Raw genomic sequence first — 19,869 nt, 5'->3', positions numbered from 1 at the left:
GAATTCACTGCGCAAGTGGCATCAGGGTGTGCACAAGGACCTGCTTCGATCCACCTGGAGAAGGGACACACCACCACTTTTATATACATGTATCCACTACATAATTGCAGCATATCAACATAGTCAATATGTAAATGCTGAAAAGGACTATTCGGTTGAGGAATCACTCCTCTAACTGTTTGCAGTGTATGCCCAGCAGTAAACTTTTGACATATGGTGCAATTTACTACATAAAATGCAAAGTGTTCTAACAGGTTCGGTACAAACCAGTCCTCTGCAATACTTGCTACAAGGCTCTCTCTAGTTACATGCGCAGGGTAGTGCAGCTGTTCAGCCGCTACCTTTAACAATGCCACTGGCATCACTGGACTTCCTGTGCTGTTTTGTCGCCATAATGCTTCGGAGGGGGATAAAGAACAATTTGTTTCCGTAACTCTTGCTCTTCCTGTGGTGTACTGCCCTGAATTTCCATCAACTGTGTTCTCGGTATATGAATAAACCCTTCATTCACTACCCTAATCGTGACTACTTTCTCCTTTGTGTCAAAACTTGAAATATCTGGTAAATATGCAACCCTTTTGGCTTCTACGTCTGTGGCTTCCTTCCCGGAAGAAATAAAGTCAGTTCACTTAGTATGTGCTGCGTATTTGACTATCACTATGGCTACTGGGATTTGTAGTGCTTTAATAAGCCTGTCTAATAATGCTGCGTGTTGCACTGGCGTGCCATCCGATCAAAGGCAGACCCTCCTTTTCCAACATGCTAATCCTGCGTGCATGGTTGACGTCACATATGCTGAGTCACTGTACACCGTCACTTCATGCCCTGCATGAGATTCCAGCATGACAATAAGTGCCACCAATTCTGCTGCTTGTGCTGAAAAGTGAGACAGTGTTCTTGCACTTGCTACAACCTCAAATTTGCCATTTGCTCTATGTCTCACCACAGCTGTGCCAGAATGCCTTTCCCCACTAGTTTGATCAATTTTCGAAGAACCATCAATAAAGAGAATCCCGCCCCTGCTAACACATTTTCCTTTACATGCAGGATGTCGTGATAGAATGTTTCGTAGTTCGGGCAATCATGCACATGCTCGCCCTCTGCCACAGGTTCAGCTACAAATGTGGCAGGGTTCACTATTTTACATCTGACTATTTTAATTGCTGGATTTGATATAATCACCTCATATGCAGAAGCTCTCTGAGATGTCAATGTACCCTTAGGTTTCTCCAAAATGGCAAACAAAGCATGCTCCACAAAGAGTGTCATAGAACACCCCATTACAATTCTGGTAGACTTCTCAACTGCGAATGCGGCTGCCACCAGCGACTGTTCGCAAGGAAAGTGCCCTTTCATAATGGGATCTAAAATCCCACTATAATACACCAGAGGTTTATACTCTAGTCTAGTACTCTGTGTAAGTACTGCGGTCATGACTGTCCATTCGTGTGTGAAAATAAAAGGAACTCCTCATCATAATTGGGAATTCCTAAAACTGGAGCTCTAAAAATAGCTTTCTTCAATTCTTTAAACCCTCCCCCCATTTCTTCAGACCATTTTATTTTCTCATTGTTTGCCTGTGCTTCCTTTAGTGCTTGCAAAAGAGGTCTTGTGTATGAACTAAAATCAAACACCCATGCTCTGACATAATTGCATAGTCCCAAAAATGGCTGCATTTGCTTTACCGTTTGTAGTTTTGCAGTTTTTATAATCGCCTCAGCTCTCTCAGGTGTGACCCTCTTTCCCTCATGTGAGAGCAACTGGCCTATGTTCAACACCTCTTCTTGACAGTACTGTAACTTCTCATTGTCTACTTTATATCCTTTGTCTGCTAGGATAGTCATTAACTGAATCAAGTCTTGCCTGCACTTGTCTTCTGTTCCTTCGAGCATTGCCATTTCCCCTTGTACTATGGCTATATTTAACTCTAGGGGAATAGTCTGTCCCCCTTGTTTGTCCATAGGTATCTGTGGCCTTAACAAGAATTCATCAGGTATCCTCATAATCTTTCCCACTAAGCTGGGTAGCCATGTCAACAGAATGCGTATCCCATAAAGAAAAACTTCTGGCTCTAGTGGCATTCCTCGCAGAGCCGATTACCCTGTAAATGGCAATATAAATTCACCCACGTTCATATAATATATTTCTGGAGTAGAGCACACTGTGCCTTCATCAGTGAAAGAAATCGTCATGTTAAGCTTCGTCATTAAATCACGTCCTAGAATATTAACTGGTGTCTGCTTTGTATACAATAATGGAACAGACATATCACATTCTTCTATTGAGACTGGTAATTTATCAGTAAAAGGAACTCAAGTCGTATCTCCAGAGAACCCTTGAGCATTCATGGAAATCCCTGACATTGGGTTTTTTCCCTCTCATATACATGAACGAGTAGCCCCAGTGCCTACTAGAAAAGAAAAAGATTTGCCTCCTATCATCAAATCAACCCTTATTTCCTCTTGGGGGTCAAGTGTTGCTGATAGCACTGAACATATCATTTCACCCTGTGATCTGTCCTATTGTGGATACATGCATACACATGTACCTGTGAAAGGACTTCCTCCCACCACAGTGACACCCCTTATTCTAGGTAATTGTCCCGTGTTTGCGCTCTGCAGTATCTTTATGGGTGCATGCTGCGAAAGCCCTTGCGGTGGGTTCAATGGTGCTTGCTGTGGCTGCAATGCTTGCTGTATTTGCAGCGCTTGTGCTTGATACATTGTCTGATCTTGGGCGAACCCATCCCTAGCTTGTGAGCTATATGCTGTAGAATAATCTGTCTCCCCCTCTTGAGAATTATCCATTCTGTATATACCCTTGGCTTCCGCATGTACGTGCAATGTGCCCTGTAATCCCACAAGATCCTTGCACATTCTGACTATCATTCTGCATATTCTCAAAACCGCCTTGACTATTCTGAAAACCACCCCTTCCTCTGTTGCCCATTCCTCTGCCTCGTGCCACAAACACATTCCCTCCTTGATCCATTTGGCACTGATTATTCGCCTGTGAGGTGCCCACTGCTTTCTGCATTCCCAGTCCTTCTCCGCTTATCAATACCACCCCTTCTATTGCATACTTTGACAATTTCTTCTGAGCTAACTTGGCTTCCTCAAGTTTTCCAGCATCTTCCTTCTTCTTATTCTTCTCCTGTAACAGCTGACAGTGATGCACTATGGCGAACTGTATCTCTGGCCATGGCTTCGCTTCCATTCCCACTAGTTTCTTAAGTTTCCTCTATACCGGTTTGGCAACCACTGACATAAAATGTGGTAAAATACTGCCTCTGTTTTTCCCCATGGCTCTTGAGTTTCAAGAGTCCACCGTTCCTGAATGTCCTGAATGTAAGCAAGTGGATCCTCATTTTCTTTCAACTTACGTTTCATAATCGCACCCATAACTGATGTGTCAGGATACTGCACTCTGAAAGCTCACCAGACATCTGCTCTACAGTTATTAAATGGCGCTCTATCGTGCGCTGTGTTCTGTGCTGTGGCACTTGAATAACCTGCTCTCATCCAAATGACATCAGCTCTTTCCCCAAGAATGGCTGCTAGGAGACCCTTAATGTCCCCTATTGCCAATGTATTTCCACCTGTCATTTTCTCTGATTCATAAATCCATTTTCCTGCACCCGCCATCAAACTAGAAAGTTTGCACCTTAGGTTATCCTTAGCCATTTGTGGCCAAGGAATATACTGCGGTCTCGACCCTCCTTTCTCCAATAAAGGGAACTGCGTTACCCCCACCCACAGTCAGCTCCCATCGTCTGCCTATCCATAGTGGGGACAATGGTTCCCGATCACCTTCTACCTGGCAATTACCTCAGCCTGATCACATATGGCGGTGACTCTCCTTTCTCGCTATATGATCGTCCTCTAGGATGCTCTGGATACACTACAGGATCTGGCGTCCTAATCTTATGTTACTCCAAATCAGACCATTCTTACTTCCTTGTCTGACTGCAAACATCCCTTGGGCTGCATGCACCTCCTCCCTCCTCCCCACGGAAGGTTTCTCTCTCTTCGTCTGACATATCTAGCCCCCAGCTGGTATGGCTCTCATCCCTTTCACCCTTATCTAAAGCCAGCCTGTCTAAGGACAAGGCTCTATGCTCGATACTAAACGGGTCTCTTTCTTTGTTTCATGATTGGAAGACCAGATATAGATCTACCTTCCTTCAGCTTCCCGATTTGCTACCTTCTCTCAAGTCTTGATAGGCTTTATCGATCCTATCTCCGATGCTCCCTATGTTAAAATTCTCTTCTAGGGTTATTCTAGATGGCCCTGGCATTGCCTCTTTTAACGGAAGAAATTCCTCTATATTACCCCATGGTATTACTGGACTCAGTTCCCTTAACTCTTTATGAATGCGATCAATGTTGCGTTCCTGCTGCCTCATTTTTTGTTCCAATTCTTCATCTAATTCTCTTTGCTTTCTCGCTTTCCATCTAACTCTTTCCTCTTTTTGTCTGTTCTCCTCTCTTCTTTCATTCATTCTACACTCTTCTTCTTCTCTTCGTCTTTGCATCATTTAACTCTTAATGTCTGCGCTTCTTCCTCTTCTCTTTTCCTTTCTTGCCTATCTCATTCTTCAAACACTCTCTGCCTGAACTTTCTTTGTTCTTCTGTCCTTTCTTCCTTCTTTTGCTACTCTTCCTGATACATTTGTTTTAGCCTCTGCCTGCTCTTTCTCTTATGTTCATCCTCTTTCAATCTTATTTCTAGTTCCCTGCCTTTTATGTCCTTTTTGTGTTGATCTTCCCTTTGCCTGACCTCCTGGATACTTTTCCCATCGAGCTTGAGCAATAGTTGTCCTCCCATCCATTCATTCTGTATAAGCGTTACCTTGTCAGCTTTATCCTTCGCTCCTTTCCATCTCTTAATCTCTCGTTCTATGTCTGTTGTCATATTTGATCGCTCACTTTTCTCCTCTTTGTTCTGCACAATCTTAAAGATCTCCTCCTTCCTTCTGGTCTCTTGTGGACTATCGTCACTGTTATAAGCAGGCGGTTCATATATCGGATTACTATATTCTGTCACCACCTTCAGTTCCTTCAACGGACACAATCCTACATCTTCTGTACTTTTGGCATTCACTTTAGGCAGGGTAAGGCGAGCAGAAGGCTCAACACCTTCCTCCCTACGCTGAATAAGCATCCACTCCTCAGGTGGTGGATCTTTTCACGCCACTGTACATTTTCCAGAGCTCTTAAATTGCTATCCTCTTTTCCAGTTAGTTCCCTGTGTGTGCAGCGTGCAAGTATGTGGTCATGTATTTCAATACCGCTTTTGACAGCGATCCCACTTGTGGCCATAGCATGAACATTTCATCTGCTGTGCCCTTTACCCACTCTGCACTGTACTGTTTGAGCTTAGGCATGTGTTTTAGCAGAGTCTTACACAGGTGCATCAGTGGAGTAATATCTCCCATTGTGACGAGTCTCAATTGTCTTTCAATACTTACCAATGTTTACACAGATACGTTTATGTAAACAACAAATATGAGCCTGCTCCAACATTCGCCACTCAAAACCTCTATTTCTCAATAACCTCACCCTACTTTTTGGTCGGTGCTGACAATGATCATAAAATAGCCAATAACTTTTAATCTCAACTTCAACTTTACACAATGTATTCTTGTCACTCTCCGACAGCTTTTTTTAAAACAAACACATAGACAGACGGACAGACTAGTCGACTCTTTTACATTTACATCATGGTACTCCTTTTCTCCGTCTTGCCCCTAAAAATACTTTGACTAGAGTTTAACTCGTCTCCTAACATAAACCTGTTTATGCGCCGCCTAGTTTCCCCCGAATGGGGTGTGAGACGAATTATTCTAAAACTCCTTGAGTTAGGAATCCGGGCCTTATCTCTTAAAATGCTCTTCGTATTATTTAAAACACTCTTCATTTATACGTTTTTAAAGTGTACATGAAGAGTGTTTTAAAGAATAATCTTCATTTACACTTTTATAATCAACCACGTTGCTTTTCTAACTACCACAATGCCATCCACACAGTTTGCCATTCCCCTCAGTCTACTCACCAGTCACTCGTTCTGCTCAAGGTCTTCGGTATTGGCTCCCCTCTCCAATCGACCACTTTTGCCTTCCGTCCGTGAAGCGCCTGTGGAAACCAGGCGGGATTTCATCAAAGAAGGGCCCGTCCCACCTGTTACAATTTTCTTGCAGGAATTCTATATCAGCCCCTCTCCACAGGAAACCCAGCAATCTTCCGGCTAGATGGCGAAGGGTGCTTGATTGTCCGCTATTCTGGAGTTCTACTTAATCGATGGGCCGGCAACCATCTGACATGCTACCACGTGAACTGTTAGGTCCTTTTTAAATGAGGAAGAGCGTCATTACATGGATCGGGTGCAGAATAGCTCTCACACCAATAACCAAACTGACTCAAGAAGTTGGCAAACAAATGCTATTTTATTGTCAATTGTCTAAAACAAAGAGTACAATGGACGTCAATGGACATCTCACAGCATAATCTTGAAGCATCACATGAAAAAAACATCCTTATATAGTACAAACCCGTCAAAGGTGATGTCCTACTACGTGGCAAACTAAGAAAACCTACTTGGGATTGTGATAGGTTTACAGGGAACATCTAGGTATGCTTTCTGTAGGGGATTGGATTGTGATTGGGTGTCTACTGTCAGGTGAACAACTTATGCCCACCGCTTATGCAAGTCATCCTCAATATTTGTTAGATACACAACACACCATTGGCTCTCAAACTATAGGGCTCTTCAATACATGGCCCTCTATAATTGCTTGGCACGCTTGTACCCTTCTGGAATATGCGACCCGCTAGCAGCACGTAAGCTGATACCCCAGGTGCTTGTGGGTTGGACTTGACCATGCCTCCCCACCCAATTAGCCCACTATCCTTCATCACTCATGCCGTTTGCTATTCGAATTGTCTTTGAACTTAACCTTGCAAAGTATCACTGCGCCTGAGAATAGAAGGGAGTGTGAGCACGTTCATATCGTCAAGTCTCAATGCAGCTTGGCCATTTTCTATTTCCATCCATCCCACATGACAGGGGACTGTGTTTGAGCTAATTTCTTCGCATTTAATGATATAAAATGAATAGAACTTGTCACTCATAGTGGTTTAGTCGCACCTTAACAGGAGCTTGCCTTGTTTCTCACGTTCTTCTTATCTCCTTGAATGGATAACCAGTTCTTGGCTGTCAACACCCTTGACACCGGGCAAGTGAGCCTTCTCGATCCGTCCATGATTTTCAGCTACTTTTCTCTACTGCACCACACTTTCAGCCCTTCTCTTTCACATGTTCTCGTTTACTAAAGATGCAACATTGAAAATCCAGTCTTTATACATGTACATATTGGCGGCACGCCTGCAGTATATTCACTACATATAGTCAGCCTTATGATTACTTAATCTACTTGTGTTGCAGCATCTGTACAGTTATAAAGCAACTTATATTTTCTTCAGTGTTCTTCACACGTAAAATCTTCATTTCGAACATACAATGTTACTCGATTCTTTATCTCGCCATCATTTTCCATAAGGTCTATGCATTCTCTTCTCTGATCATCCTTCTGAGTGCGTCACTCTCACTTCTTGTGACATCACCAACCTCTTGTATTCTCTGCTTCACACTTCTTCAGGGATCTCCCCTAAGAGGCTGTCATCTCTCTGTGGGTACATCCTATAGGGCCTTCTCAATGGATACCTTGTTTCGAAGATCTTTCTCGGTATTGGGATCATTGTTGGTGTTGCACATGTCGCAATTTCCGGATTCCAACATATGGCCAAAATGGGAGTGGTATTTCCGGTAGAGGCATTTGGCACCTCCTCTACAACTCCACCCATCACCAACTCCCCCACCCCATCTCCAATCATCCCAACCAACCCACCACCTACCTCCCTACAACCTGCGCCCACAAAACCCAGCCTTCTTCCTGTGAAATCTGATGGGGTATAAGATTGCAGACCTGTGTGGGGGGGAACCACAGCAACACGGCCACCCATCACCACTGTGGATACGCCCTTCAACATAAGTGGATAATCCATGAATCTAAACCATCAGTTTAAAATCATGTTCAACCCGACTGGACAGTTTACAAACCTTCTACTTGACTCCTTGGCTTCTATGTTTTGACTCCAGCCAGTTCTAGACCTCTTTCATGGATTGAAAACACCTGGTCCTAACCTCTGCAATCACCTGCAATTTAGCTGGAAAGAACATCATGCATCGCATGCTTTCCTCCGGGAGTTTCCTTCGCACATCATCGAAAGATCGCTGCATCTTCTGCACCTCCTGTATAAAGTCTGGGAAGATCAGGATCTTGGTTGAGCCTAACGTGGAGGACCCGGAGCTCGAGCTTCCTGTAAAACCATATTCCTGTCTCTGATCTTCAAAGATTTCACCATGATCACTCTGGGAGGGGCACCTGGAGGAGGATGTCTCCCCGGCACCTTGTGTGCCCTTTCAATTGTGAACAGTCTTGAGAGCCTTATCTCAAAGGTGTCCACCAACAGTTTATCTAAAAACAGTTCCATACACTGATCTTCCTCTCCATTCGGGATCCCCACCACTTGCACACTCCAGTGCCTAGGTCGTCCCTCTGCATATTCTGCTCTGAATCCCAGAGATTTTGTTGTCATTGCAAGCCCTTTCACCTTGTTCTGCAAGAGCAGTAGAGTCTTCAATATCACTAACCTATTCCGCTGTGGCCTCCCTCTCATTCACTTTTCATAGATCGGCCCTCAGTAAGGAGACATCGGTGCCCACCTCTAGGATTTTAGAGATAGCCACCATGAGATGTTCCATGGTAATCCCCACCCAGCCGGTTGCCATCGCCTGGGATCACCTCTTGTTGGAAATCAACTTTTAGTGAGTTTATGTTTGGCCCTCACATATTGTTCCATAGTCTGCTGACCCGTCACCATGGTACTCAGTGCTGGCATCTTATGGTATCCCTCACAGGTGTCACCATGTACCAACGTTGCACACTGAAATTTACTCAGGGCACAGCACCTTCACCCGTGGGCTTGTCTTCCTTTGTTTTGTGGCATTGACTGTCAGGGTCGGTATCATGTTGTCCGGTTGTCCATCCGAGCCGCTCACCACTTTGTCCTCCTCCCTTCCTCAACAGGCGGGCAGAGTTAGGGATAGGATGATATGATATGTTATTTATAACGTGCTTAATAACCAGAGTTTTCTAAGCGCGGACCCGGGGAATGAACTTATGGTGCTCTGTGTCGTCTTGCTTCCAAGGTGAGCACGTTGCCCCTGAGCTATCCTCCCGGATATCGGATTCCGTCTGCAGCCTTCTTTAACTCCTCCTATGCTTCCATGTAGGACCACTCCTGGAACCCAGCACCACTCCCCTGCCCTTTTGTGTTACCGGTGAGACTGTGTCTCAGACTCCAATCAATCCAATCTACCCCTGGCGGTCAGGGCCTTTGCAACATTTGGATGGGAGGCTGGGGCGGGCCTCTCCTACGTAACCGCCATCCTGATACGAGGCTCCAGGCCTGCGGGTCCCTCACCAGCAGCAATAGTAAGAGCTGCCAGTTTGGATCTCATCAGAGCTCATTCCTGGGGCCTACAAGGTTTTCAGCTGCCAACCGGGCAACTTCATTTCAACGGTACCTTGATCATTCTCTTTACGATGACGGCTGGCCTCTCAGCACCTTCTGCGATCGGGGGTTTCACAAAGGGAAGGACTGCGATCTGTTCGCTACAACTGGGGCACGGTTATCACCAGTCGGTCCAATTCTTGTTTCTCTCCTTTCTACTCCTTTTAAATGGATTATGACAGGATTTCTAGACGGGCGGCCGCAGAGCTGAAAAGGAGCACTTCTACATCAGCTCGCTCATGGTCATGGCACCCGGAAGCCATAGACCCTTATTACAAGGTTGTTGTTTCCACTGCCCGATATCCAGGTAATACCGGGATATTATGGGCGGCGGAACGGTAAGTTCCCATTCCTGTGGACTCCTGTAGGACTGCATGGGAATGGGAATACTGAAGCACCGGCACCGTTAATAAAGTTGCTGGTGCCTCAGTGATTTATCAGCCGGTGGCGCTTGAAAAACCGGCAGGCCAGGACTGCCGGTAATTCACAGCCCCTACTGGCAGACTCGGAGTGAGCCAGTCCCGAACAAGTGCTGGTAACATTGTTACTGGCACCTTATTTCCAGACCGACTCACTTATAATGAGGGCCTATAGTCTGCCTATGACAAGTGCACAACGCATTAAGTGCAGTGTTTACCTTTTTTTGGTATGTGTGAGTTTACTGCAACCTAACAGTGCAAATTGTCGAGATTTGAAAGTCAGTCTGTTTTATGATTAGTCTTATCACAACATATAGATAGTGCAGACAGTGTGTACAACCTTTTTGCCTACACTAATCGCAGGATACAAAGTGTACAGTGTTCACAGTAATTGTACTTTAATCATAAACACAAGATACAAATAGCGCAGTATTTACTGCCTATGACCTTGCCTAAACTTAGACCACGAAACAAGCAGTGCAAAGTTTAGCCACCGCATTACATTTCTCTCTCTCTCTCTCTCTCTCTCTCTCTCTCTCTCTCTTTTTCGCTCGCTCGCACTTGGATAGACAAAGCCTGACCTATGATGGGTTTTGTCATGTTTTTTGTTAATCGTAATAGGATGGGATACGCATGCCACTATTAACTATTGCCTGCTGAAAAACCCCACTGAAAGCACTTTTGCTGAGACAGAGTAAAGGGGCTAGGTTTCAAAAGCAAAGGATGTATTATGTGCAGGCCAAAATCAGGGAACAATAGAGGCGAAAATGGATGCCGGCACTTGGACTATTTTCTAGACAGCGAAATCACACTTTTGTATTATTTCATGGGCAGAGTTGAACAAAAGCAGCATTTAGCCACCGCTTTCAGTGGCCACCTGCATCAAAGTAAACAACTCAACCGCCTCGTATTAGTTACAAAAGGGAGCTTTGTCGGCGGAACAGGAAGAAAGGCTTGCGCTTCCATTTGTTCTGTCAAAGAAAAGGCTCTGTTTAGGTGCCTTGACTTTACTGCAAAACTTTCACTGACATCCATGTTTTGCCCTCAAATTATTTTTGGACAGATATTGTTCTGTGGTGGGAAAGTGATTGAGTGAGTAGGGTAACTTATACAAACTACACGGCAATGTTGACAGAGGGCCCTGGATGCGCGCAGCTTGGGGTGCGAGGGGTTCATGGCTGTCTGGAGTGCGACATTAATGAACCCTCGCTCCTTTCACCATCCATCCTCTGCGTCTCATCTTCAGTCCACTCCTCTCATTAGCTTCCATCCATATATGCGTAAACTGACCTAGGAACAACAGTACAAACCCAGAGTAAAAGAGAAGAAAGACAAGTAGGGTAGACACATAAATCCACTGATCTTTCAATCTGCTCTCCCCCTTGTATTTCATTAGTCTCAGGAGAGTAGCTCAGGGGCAACATGCTCGCCTTGGAAGCAAGACAACTCTGGGTATTAAGCCTGTTATAAATTACCAATCATGTCATATCCCCTGCCACTTCACATTTTACACCCACTCACCTTCCATCCACTCCCCTTTCCACCACCCCTGATAACCAGCTCTCCAACGCATCACCATATGTGTTCAGGGCTTGGCTGCAGAGACTCGAGGATGAGGACTCCTCTCCTCTGCGAGGGGTGAGTAACGAAGGCCCCCTAGCCCATATTCCATCTCAGCTTTAGCACGCTCCTACAATATGCCCCTGAACGCGGTGGCTAGTCCCAGCAGGCCACGGAGAAGGGGCTTCGGGTCCAGGCATCTTGTTGTGAAAGACAGACCCCTCCAGAATACTGCAGCACGGAATGATACATTATGTGGCTTAATCAAGCACATTTGATGCACAGAACTGTAGTTTTGCAGTAATTTCGAGGGTGTGGAGGAGTACACTGGGAGTTCTTTGTGTTGGTGTACACTGGGAACTGAAACGCTTCTCAAGGGCTCCTAATTTTGGCAGCTAAGGAAAGATGCACAGATCACACAGTTTGGTTAAGTGTTGAAGCCAGAATTCGAGTCTGATCTGAATTGTAAGTACTTGACCAGGTATCTTCCTGGCTAAAGTTGGTACAAATATGCATTCATGTTTTTGTCTGAAGAGCTAAAATAATAGTCCGGCTTCACCACTTAATGACATCTGATCTGTGCATTTCACCGTACCTGCCAAAATATACAGATGGCTTGGAAAGCCCTAGTCATCAGTTGATGACACAAAGATGTGCGATTCATATAGTGCTTATGTCTAAGTGCTTTACCTTCAACATATATACATTCATTTATTGAACTTGGAAGGATGAAAGGCTGGGTTTGCCTTGCTGGGATTTAAACCTGTGACCTGTAGATCACACACTGATCACATTAAGCACTCCACCCACTGAGCTATCTTGCCAGCCTCTAATTCGGTATGTAATTGTGAATACCTTCTGTTATGTTTCTGCTCATGGGATGCTGAGTTAAGATGATCATCCTTTCCCACTGTGACAAATCATCTTCCAGGGCACCAGTGGTCCAGGGATGAATATTGGTTTTTAGACCATCAATCGACCCCCGACCTCTAATACACCAGAAGGGATCCAAACAGATCATTAACACAAGCAAATTATAAACCTCCATGTCCAATTTTGGTAATGTGGACGAAACGGCAGGTTTATCTCTGCAAGGTCGTGCATCGCTGGTTAGTTGCAACACAGCGAAAATACAATTATTACCCAATGTAATAAAAGGGACTGTCCAGTCAAGGTTGTATACAAATATCTACTTTATTATTATCACAGCAGACAGACAGACAAGTCTAGCAATACTACGAAATACAACCTACCCTGTAAAGGAATGCAGAGGACAGACAGTTTCATAGACGAAAAAGGGATGCACTCTGGATACTGACAGGAGGGTAGTCGGTATAGTAAATAATCACAACAGTTCAAGGTTACTTGGCTTCAGCACAAGGGGAACAATGTGGCCTCTCTAGGGGCCTTCGGTGAAGGACCAGTGGACAAGAACCGCAATGTACATTGTGCTTGTAGGTGTTCTTGGTGCTTGACAGGGTTGAGTCGGTTTCAGGGCGCTTTATAGCTTCTGTGACACAGTTCAAGGTGGGAGACAGCTGCGCCTAGTAGGCGGCAAATAGTTCAGCAAGTGAAGCTGATGGACAGCTACACACTGGCCTACACTGTGGCTCTGGGTCAGGAATCGTCTCAGTGCTTGTTGTTGGTTCTGGTTGAGATGTCTCGGATGGCTTTAAGCAACTGCAGCTTAAAAAGGGCTGTAAAAATTGTCAGCGTTGCATTCGGTTGCAGCTCGAGGAACTCGACTGTCTCGGAAATGTCCTTTAAGGCGGACGTCGGTAGATACTCATCGAGGCACTTCTCCAAGCTTCTTCACTGGGTTCTGTCTTTCTTTAAGGCAGATGGTCCAAAGCTAAGGAGTGTGTTGGAGGCAGCTGTCCTGTCCTTCATTTTGGGTTCAGAGACTCTCTGGCACTTCCCACCTAAGAGGCTTGCTGCAGAGCCTAGCAGGGCATGCAGTGTGCTAGTTGGGTACCGGTTCCCCAGCTGCTGGAGGGCCCTCTGGATTCGGTATCTCCCTCGGTTCCCTGGGAGATGTTTAGGGGAGGGATCTTGCTTCCCCATTGGAGGTCCTGTCCTTTCTTCACTGGTGGAAGATATAAGGCAGACTGTACCATCAGCTAGGGTCCAATGATGAGTTCTTCTTTCAGCTTCTGGTGAAGCCTTCAGATGATCTGCCAAAAGAGGGGTTCGGCCCTCATTTAAAGCCAAATGGACCACAAGGATTGGTGTAGGCTAAACCGACTTCAATGAATCAAACCTGGATCCCCACCAACAATCTCCTGTATGCATGAGGTCATAACCAGAGTGCTTTGCACCAGAAAAGGTAAAGGGGCGAAAACATGTAATATTAAGTCCCACCTATTGTCCTGTCTGCTTTATATCAAAGGGTCTCTCTGGTTAATGGAGCTCTCTGTGTTTCCTGATTAAAGTGCAGACTCTCTGGCTCCGGCAATCCACATTTTCGTTCCTTATGAATGAGGTCCCCCCCCCAGTCACTGTCAATCGATACTGAGGGTAGGAGTTAGCTTCAGGTTGACACAGTTGCATATTTAAAGGTTGTTGGGGTTTCTTGTCTCCTTTGTTAACCTCTGCAACCATGCACCATGTGGGCCTGTTAAAATGACCCTCTGAATGGTATGCAAATCGCTGCCACCAGCTGGTGTCCAACTAAAAGGACAGGGTGGATCCATGGAGTCTTTGTTAGTGAATCAGGCTGGCTATGGCAGGGGGAAGGTTTGTTCCTCCTTCTTCTGGAAATGCATTGTGTACTCCTCCTGCCAAATCCCAACTAAATATTGTTATGTAGATGCTTCATTGCTACTAGGTGATTGCTGTGTATTTCTCATATGAACACCCATCTGTGCCAACAATGAGGTCATGTAATTCTAGAGTGTGGAATTCTCTTGAGAATGTTATTGCTCAAGTAACAGCAGTTGCTTAGTGCCTGCAGTGTTGGTTGGGGGTCTCTTGTATGTGTCTTCAGGACTGACAATAAACTATTGCTTACCTATGCTTGGTGTGGTCTGTGTCCCAACATTGTCGACGAGGATGGGATGCCAGCAGTAAGTGGCATCAACCCCAGACCAACCTAAAACCACCAACACTGTCTGGGAAGGATTGGCCATTGCCCATCTGCATCTCTCCGAGCCACTGCGTCGTCGCCATCGCCCTGCCTGACAAGCAGAGGCAGGCCAGCTGTTTGCTGAGTTGTCCTGTCGGAAGGTGATTCCTACTCAACGTCCAGCGGTTCCGCTGATTACCGAGTTGAATCCAGCGACTGATTGCCGCCCGACGTCTCCTCATCGGGATCTTTGAAGAAAGCACCGACCTATTCGGGTGAGGAGCCTCTGCATTGCCGGGAAGAGGGCCCCACCTCCTAATTTCGTGACCGTAAGTCACGTGACGGACGCAACGTCACATCAGCCGCGGCACATGACTGCGCCTCTGCGCTCGACGACCAGGAAGTCAAGAGAAGGATTGAGCCACTTTCACTCCGTTCACCCTGCCCAGGGCCCATTTGGGAAGGCGGTGGTTGAGTCGTCAACAGCAGTGTCCATGCGCGCGGCCTGTGAGGGGTGTGATCCTCATTTCTCAAACGACTAATATTTTCAGTACAGGTGAGAGGGAAGGAAGGGAGCAGCCCTGTGCCTGCACTACCGTACTGTGCTACACGCAATACACAGCATTCCTGTGTCTGCACTAGTGTACTGTGCAACGTTGCTATATACAGTAGATCTGTCACTGGTGTGAGCTTCATTGAAACCGTGTGCTGGTGTGTCCTTATTCGTTGGACATGGCTTTATCGGGAGTCCCAGGGCCACAAATGTTCATGCCCAGGCCCACCTGGAATTAAGCGGGGTCCCTGGAAAAGAGGTTTTTTACATTATGTAAAAGCAACATGTGGAAATGGTATGTCAACAGAGCGAAAAGTGTCCATGTTAATGCATTTCCTTGGGTATGAAGGCCAAAGAATTTATGACACATTGCCAGACGCTGTTGAATTGGATATGGAAGGTGGAGCAAATGATTTCAACGCTGCGCTGGCAAAGCTGGATAAACATTTTGAGGCTAAAATAAGCACAGTTCTTGAACGGTACCACTTTGGGATGAGGTTTCAACACGAAGGGGAGACTGTGGAAGAGTATATTACGGCACTGAGACATTTATCCTTAAATTGCAATTTGGTGGGGGGCTGGATGAGCATATAAGGGACCAATTTATGCTGCGCTGTTCGAATGACAGAATTCGTGAGGAAGTGTGCTTGAAGGATGACCCCAATTTGGAAGAGGTCATTGGCATCGCCAAGAGAATTGAACATAAATTACAGTGTGTTGCCAAATTATCTATTAAGGAAATAAAGTCTGCCCGAGTGCCTGAGGTGCTGAGAGTGGGCGACAAAAAGAAGGATGGTATAAAAGAGAAAAAGAAACACAAGGCCAGACCGGCGAAACGTTATGATGTCAACCAGGGCAAGGGTGGGGGGAGTCACCTGGGGAACAAAGTTATTCAGAAAGATAGTGTGCAAACAGGTGTAAAGAAAGATGACCGATTATGCTTCCGTTGTGGGAGTGAACGTCACCTATCTACTTCTCCCATATGTCCTGGGAGGCGTGCCAATTGCAGTATTTGTAATTTTAAAAATTGCTGTAAGAATTACAGCATTGGTGGGGGAAAGGTATTATGTTGGTTGAAGAATGCGATGCGGCGTCATCGGAGGAAGGTGAGGGGTCCGAGAATTAAATTGTTACTGTGAATATGGTTCGGTGTATTGAAGTTGATGAGTGCGAACACCCCTCTGCTTGGGTTGAGGTAAATGGTCATCAAGTGAAAATGTTAGCAGATTCATGTTCTAAAATTACATTGATGTCAAGGGCAGTTTATGAAAACGTAGTCTGCGGGTGTATGGAATATTTGGGTCCGTCTGACAAGAACCCTGGTGGCTACAATGAAGGCAGGATAGAAGTGTTGGGATGTTGCGTTGCTCAATTCAAATTCAAAGGTAGGATGACTTGTGGAAAGATTTATGTTACCAAGAAAGGTGAGACCCTGCTTGGGTGGAGGCAGCAAAGGGGGTTAGGGATCAGATTGGACCCCATTAGTAAAGAACAAGTGCTGAACATTAGCAATGGTTTAGAGATCGACAAAACAGGGGGTAATGAAAATGATATGATTGTGAAATACCCGGAAGTTTTTAACAGGGGTGTGGGATGCCTTAAAGGGATGGTGCACAGAATTGTCTTGAAAGATGGGAGTGTGCCTGTGGCTGCTAAACTCAGACCTTTGCCTATGTCTATGCGTGACGCTGTACGTGTGGAGTTGGAAAAATTGGAAAAGGAAGGGATTATTGAACCGGCCAAAGCTGTAGAGTGGATTTCCCCAGTGGTGGTGGTAAAAAAGGGGAATGGTGATTTGAGAGTTTGTGTTGATTTGAGGGAACTTAATCGGTGTGTGATTGCTGACCGTCATCCCCTTCCAAATATGGGGGAACTACTGAGTCGGATTGGAAATACAACATTTTTTGCCAAGTTAGATATGACCAGTACATATGACCAGATTAATTTGGATGTTGAGTCTCGCAAGCTCACGGCTTTTATCACATATGAGGGGATAGATCAATTTTGCCGTATGCCTTTTGGGCTGATATCAGCCTCATCGGTCTTCCAAAAAAGTCATGGATAAGCTCTTAAAGGGAGTAAGTGATGTCTGGTGTTTTCAAGATAATCTGTTGATATATGAGAGGAGAGAGGAGGAATTAAAAAAAGGGGTTGAGGTGGTGATTAAGATTTTCCAAAGTCGCGGCATATTGTTGTGAAGGGAGAAGTGTGTATTTTCTACCCGAGTGGTGGAATACTTGGGCCATGAGATATCAGGAGGGGCTGAGGCCAAAATAAAAGAGATTTGGTAGATGGAATTATGGGAATACAATCACTGAGGAATAAGGCAGAATTGAGATAATTTCTGGGAACCATAGCGTTCTATCATAGGTTTGTGGAAAACTATGCTGATGGTGTGACTAGGCTGAGGGCATTGTTGAGGATGGGAGTGGAGTTTGAATGGGACAGAGAATGTGAAAGGGAATTCAATGAGATCAAGATGAAGATTGACATGGCAGAACCGTTAGCTATGTACGATACGAGAAAAAGGACCGTCCTCTCTGTAGACGCCAGTGAAATGGGTATAGGAGTTGTGATGTTCCAACTGTCGGCGGATGGTACCGAAGCAGTTGTGATGCATGCCTCTCGCATGTTGAAAGGTGCTTAACTTAACTATTCTGTATTGGAGAAGGAAGCCATGGCGTGTCACTGGGGAATAGAGAAACTGAAAACCTTTGTGTGGGGTCAAGAATTTGTCATGAGAACTGTTCATAAGCCCTTGAAGGCCATATTTGAAAGTAAGGGGCTTGATAAAGTCTCGAGGAGGGTTGCTTGCTGGGTAACCAGGTTACAATGTCACAAATTAATATTGAGGTGGTTTCAGGTAAAGAGAATGTGCGGGAAGACCATGCATCGAGAGTAAGGGTGGATGATGCTGATGAGGATGAAGGTTACAAGTATGTGGATGTTGGGAATATGGTTTTTGCCACTGTAGAAGGTGTGATACGGAAAGAAGAATGGATCCAAGCATTGGAGGTCGATGAAAAGTGGAGACGCATTGTTGGTTTTGTCAGGGAGGAGTGGCCTGAAAAGAGGTTGCTGTCTGGGGAAGAGAGATCACTATGGGAAGTGAGGTTGGAGTTGTCAGTGAGGGGTGGTCTGGTATATAGATGGGACATGTTGTTTGTTCCTGGGTGTTTGAGGAGGAGATTAATCAAGATTGCACATCAAGGTCATATTGGAGTTTACAAAACCAAAGAGATAATAAAAGTGGACTATTGGTGGCCGGGCCTTGATTGCGAAGTTGAGAGCGTGGTTGGGGAATGTGCTGATTGTATTAAATCTGGGAAAAATGTATCAGCTGTAGCGCAGCCGGTAAGGAAGATGAAAGCACCAAAAGGAGTCTGGCAGGATCTTGCAATAGATGTCCTGGGCCCGGTAGATATGGGTAGGGGCAGAGGAAAATTTGTACTGGCTTTGGTAGACATGTTTTTCGCGGTGGACGGAGTTGGAGGTGATGAGGGAAGTAACATGCCAGAGCATTGTGGGATTTTTAGAGGATGTCTTTGAAAGGGAAGGACTGCCTGGGAGTGTGCTCACGGACAATGGTCCACAGTTTACTGGGAGTTTATTTCAGGAATATTTAAACAAGTGTGGGATAAGGCACAAAATAACTGCGCTGTACAATCCCTAGGGAAATGGCTTGATTGAGAGAGTAAATCGGTGTATAACGGAAGGAATCAGAGGAGCAAATGCATGTGGCATGGATAGGAAGGTTGCAGTTAGAGAACGATTGTATGCTTTGCAGATGGCGCCATGTGTTGAAACGGGAGTCAGTCCCTTTGAGTTAATGAGAGGTAGAAAGGTTAACACATTGTTATCTTCGGCTTGGCTCGGTAGAGCAAGAGAAACCAATAATGTGGTGGATGAGGTGAGGAAGAGGATGGAAGAGCGAAAGGAAAAGTGGGTAAGGAAGACAAATGAGAGGTTTCCTAGGAAGAGGACGAGTGTTGAGGTTGGTGATTTTAACAGGATAAGGAGGGCTGTCGTTTCCAAGAAAGGTGATCCTCTTTATTCAGACCCTGTCAGGGTTGCACAAGTATTTGACGGTGCTGTGAGGTTAGAAAGTGGTCAAGTATGGAATTTGTCAAGAGTTGCAAAAATAAGGAAGTGAAAAGGAACTCCACTTGCCAGTTTTGTTTGCTTGAAGTTGCAGAATTTGTATTGCTGTTATTGTTATTATTCACACGGTTTCTTTTGTTTTTCTCTTCTTTATCTTTCCTCCCTTTATGGTCATAATTTATTTTTTGTTAAATAAGTGATGGGTGTGTTATGTAGATGCTTCATTGCTACTAGGTGATTGCTGTGTATTTCTCATATGAACACCCATCTGTGCCAACAATGAGGTCATGTAATTCTAGAGTGTGGAATTCTCTAGAGAATGTTATTGCTCAAGTAACAGCAGTTGCTTAGTGCCTGCAGTGTTGGTTGGGGGTCTCTTGTATGTGTCTTCAGGATTGACAATAAACTATTGCTTACCTATGCTTGTTGTGGTCTGTGTCCCAACAAATATGACAGGCTGTGTTTACCCAGAATGCGTATTCCATGCGGTGAGCATAGGAAAATGTGTGCGGATGAACCCCACACATTTTTGGGAGG

The sequence above is a fragment of the Ambystoma mexicanum genome, chromosome 3q, assembly GCF_040938575.1.
Source record: "Ambystoma mexicanum isolate Mex_15411 chromosome 3q, UKY_AmexF1_1, whole genome shotgun sequence".
NCBI lineage: Eukaryota > Metazoa > Chordata > Amphibia > Caudata > Ambystomatidae > Ambystoma > Ambystoma mexicanum.
This window is presented reverse-complemented; position numbering follows the sequence as displayed.